Below are 4,138 nucleotides of genomic sequence, written 5' to 3'. Positions count from 1 at the left end.
GTGCGCGGCGGCGGCGGCGGCGGCGGCGGCGGCGGCAGGAACTGATGTCAGGCGGGGCGGCGCCAAGGCCGGCGGTCGGGCTGGGGCGTCCGCGCCGGGAGACCCGCCGGACCTCCGGCTCCGGTTCCCGGGCCCCCCGGCGCCCGCCAGCCCCCAGCCCCTGCGGCCGGGGACCCCGGACTCCCCCACAGAGCCGGGGCCGCCGAACCCCAGCCCTTGTCGGCTCACAGCCCCTCGGGCCGGGGGCCGCGGAGACGCCCGCAGCCCGCCGACCTCAGGGACCCCCAGATCCCCGCAGACCTTGGGCCCCTTCCCCTGCTCTTGCCAACCTACAGACCCAGGTCTCCCGAGGCTCCCCCGCGACCCCGAGCCCCTCCACCCCCTCCGGCCCGGGACCTCGGAGGCCCCCACAGATCCCAGGGATCTGGAGAAGCCGCCGCCCGCGGCTCCGCCGGCCAGAGACATCCCCTCAGCCCACAGAGCCCACCTGTACCTTCCCTTTCCTTGGCCCAGAGGCCCCTGCCATGCCCGGGATCCTGAGACCCCGTCAATGCACAGACACCGGCTCCCCTCACCCCCGAGACCCAGGGTCCCTGGCTTTTGGCAGCATAGAGACCCGGGTACCCCCAACCCCGACGGACCCAGAGACCCCAGCCCTCTAGCCCTCACTGGTTGCCCTGGCCCTCACCCGCCCAGAGAAGCCAGCCCCTCTCCTCAGTTCCTTACCCTCCCGGCCCAGTCTTAAACTTTGAGGCCATTTCAGGTCCATGGTGCTCCTCCCCACCTCCAAAACACACCCTCTGCACTTCCCCCTTCAATCGCAACACCCACTCTGACTCTTAGCCATACACAATTCTTCATGGGTCCACTGACCCTGGGGACCCCAACTCCCTCAGTCCTGAAACCCGCCATAACAATTTCCTGTATTCCCACATACACCCCTCTCCAAATTCCCCTAAAGCCACCTACACTTAAGGAGTTTTCATTGTCCTACCTGGCTCACTTAGCTCATTTGGTCCCCAAATACATCCTGATACATCCATCAGTCCCTCTTTTTTATTCTCTTTTTTTAAAAATAAATATTTTATTTATTTGACAGAGATCACAAGTAGGCAGAGCAGCAGGCAGAGAGAGAGGGGAAGCAGGCTCCCCGTCCAAGCCCAGAGCCTGATGCGGGGCTCGATCCCAGGACCCTGGAATCATGACCCAAGCCGAAGGCAGAGGCCACCCACTGAGCCACCCAGGCGCCCCTTCTTTTTTATTCTTAAAAATAAAAGGTCGGGGGGTGCCTGGGTGGCTCAGTGGGTTAAACATCTGCCTTTGGCTTGGGTCACGACCCCAGGGTCCTGGGATCAAGCCCCACGTCGGACTCCCTGCTCAGTGGAGAGCCTGCTTCTCCCCTCTCCCTCTGCTGCTCCCCCTGCTTGTGCATGCTCTCTCTCTGTTAAATAGAATCTTAAAAAAAAAAAAAAGTCACTATTTATTTATTTTTTTCACTTTATGAAATTTAGCTACATAACAGTTTCAGATGCACAATGTAATGATCTGATATTTGTATATATCGCAAAATGATCAGTACTCTTTATTCTTAAGACACGCCAATTCTCACCTTCAGCTTCCTATTTTTCCTCTCTTCTGCCTGGCTACCCCTCCCCCAACCTCCAGACCTGTGACCTCAAGACCCCTAAGAAACACTGACTCTACAGCTTATCCTAGGTGAACCCCACCCCATACACAAGCAAAAGATCCCTCTCCATCCCTCAGTTTCCCCAGGAGAGATCCAAGGTGGTGGTAGTTATTTGTTTTGTTTGTTTAAGATTTTATTTTAAGTAATCTCTACACCCAGCGTGGGATTCGAATTTACAACCCCAAGATAAAGCGTCGCACGCTCCACCGACTGAGGCAGCCAGGCGCGCATTGTTTTGTTTTTATGTGACTGGAGAGGCAGACAACATTGTGTGTCAATAAAAGGCAAGAGAACAACTTGAGAAACTGCGTTGTGTTGGCACTTCCGGATCTGGGTCAGGAGTTTTCGATGCTGATGATGATGGTGGTGCTAAGTGTTGCGGACTGACCACGTGCCATGCGCTGAACTAAGAGCTCTACGGACGTTTGTCTCACGTATTGGCACACAGCAGTTCCTCTACAGACGATGGGAGCCGTTTGCATCCTGAGTCAAAGATCCCTTGACATTTCTTCACACTATTCTAGCAGGTGACCCCATAGAGGCTTGGGCTAACCCTTGAGGACAAGAAGCAAAGTCTCTAAACCGAGGGCATTTCTTACTAGTACTGAGGGCAGGAAAATAAGAGGTAATAGCCTCTGTGGCGTCGGGCAAGGACAGAATGACAGCGGGGAAGAGGCTCCAGTCACTGGGCGGGGAGAGAAAAGGCTAAGAACAGAGGACGCATTACGATGAATGAGGAAAGAAATAGTCACATGTCCAAGGGTGTTTGTGGCAAGGAGGAAAGCTGCTCCTTCTGCGCTCCCTGCCCACGGCACCCAGGCTAGGCTGCCTACAGGCCCTGACCTGTCGGATGCAACTTGGGCTCACGAGATTCCATTCAGCCCAGAGTGGAACCAACCAGCTTTGTGATTCTTCCTTGCTGTTGAACAGTAAGACATCTCCTGGGCAGCATCTTCCCTGGGTGCCACCTTCCTATAAATGGCCACTCCTGGCCTGGGCACATGACAGCTTCAGCGGATTGGATTGCTGGGCTGCATACCTGTGATGTAAGGTGGCGGCATTTCTGTCATGCTGTTTTCATCGTCACACACTGGGGGATGGGCACAGTCAACTTTTTACAACATTCAGGAAGGTCATACAGCCTTACTGCCTACCGGATTCCTAAGGTGGACGCCAGGGTGGCTGAGTGAGTTAAGCGTCTGCCTTTTGTTCAGTTCATGATCTCGGGGTCCTGGGATCAAGCCCCACATCGGGCTCCCCCCCCAGTGGAAAGCCTGCTTCTCCCTCTCCCACTCCCTCTGCCCCCCAGCTCACGCTCTCTCTCTCTCAAACAAATAAACCTTTTTAAAAAATCCCTAAGGTTTGCGTGGGTAAATGGGTGGGAGAAGAGAGGCATCACGAGACTTCCTGCAGGAAGCAGGAGGGGGTCAAGTGTGTGTTCACGTGCAGATAACTGCCCCATGCCCAGAGCTCAAATATGGAATTCTTCCTTGCCTGCCAAAGACAAGGCAAGTCAGGGGGCACCTGGTGGCTCAGCCGATAGAGCATGTGACTCTTGATCTTGAGGTTGTGAGTTTGAGCTTCAGGTTGGGCGTAGAGATCACTTAAGGAAAAAAAAAAAAAAAAAGAAGGGACCCCTGGGCAGCTCAGTTAAGGAGCTGCCTTTGGGGGCGCCTGGGTGACTCAGTGGGTTAAAGCCTCTGCCTTCGGCTTGGGTCATGATCCCAGGGTCCTGGGATTGAGCCCCACATCGAGCTCTCTGCTCAGTAGGGAGCCTGCTTCCTCCTCTCTCTCTCTCTCTCTGCCTGCCTCTCTGCCTACTTGTAATCTCTGTCAAATAAATAAATTAAAAAAAAAAAAAGGGAGCTGCCTTTGGCTCAGGTCGTGATCCCAGGGTCATGGGTTCAAGCCCTGCATGGGGCTCCCTGCTCAGCCGAGAGCCTGTTTCTCCCTCTCCCTCTTCCTGCCACTCTGCCTGCTTGTGCAGTCTATCTCTCTGTCAAATAAATAAATAAAATCTTTTTTAAAAGAGGGGGGACAAACCAGAAAAGAACTAAGACGCCCCAGAATGCCTATCAGTCCAGTTACAGGGAGTCATCAAAGCTCATCCATTCATCTATTGCACAAGACTTCGGGTCATGTGGCAAGTACATGAGACTTTGAGGCATCAGGAGTCAAAAGCCTCAGTTGACTCATGCTACGGCCTCGGGCAAATCCCTGTCTTAGTTTCCAAATCAGTGATACAGGAAAAATGACTTTGCTCTTCTTCTTCCTTTAAATAGTATCTCGACCTGTCTCCCACCGCTGGACTCCATCAGGTGAGGGATGAGGTTGGGGACAAACCCATCACGGAGTCCACAGACCCTGCCACCCACCAGGTCTTCTTCACTCTTCCTTCCAAAGTCGTGTGCTGCCTCAGAGAGGAAGGGGATAGGAAAAACTTCTGGCACC

The sequence above is a fragment of the Lontra canadensis genome, unplaced genomic scaffold (assembly GCF_010015895.1).
Source record: "Lontra canadensis isolate GAN:19392208 unplaced genomic scaffold, GSC_riverotter_1.0 scaffold25, whole genome shotgun sequence".
NCBI classification, from domain to species: Eukaryota; Metazoa; Chordata; class Mammalia; order Carnivora; family Mustelidae; genus Lontra; species Lontra canadensis.
Note: the sequence above shows the minus strand (reverse complement) of the source record.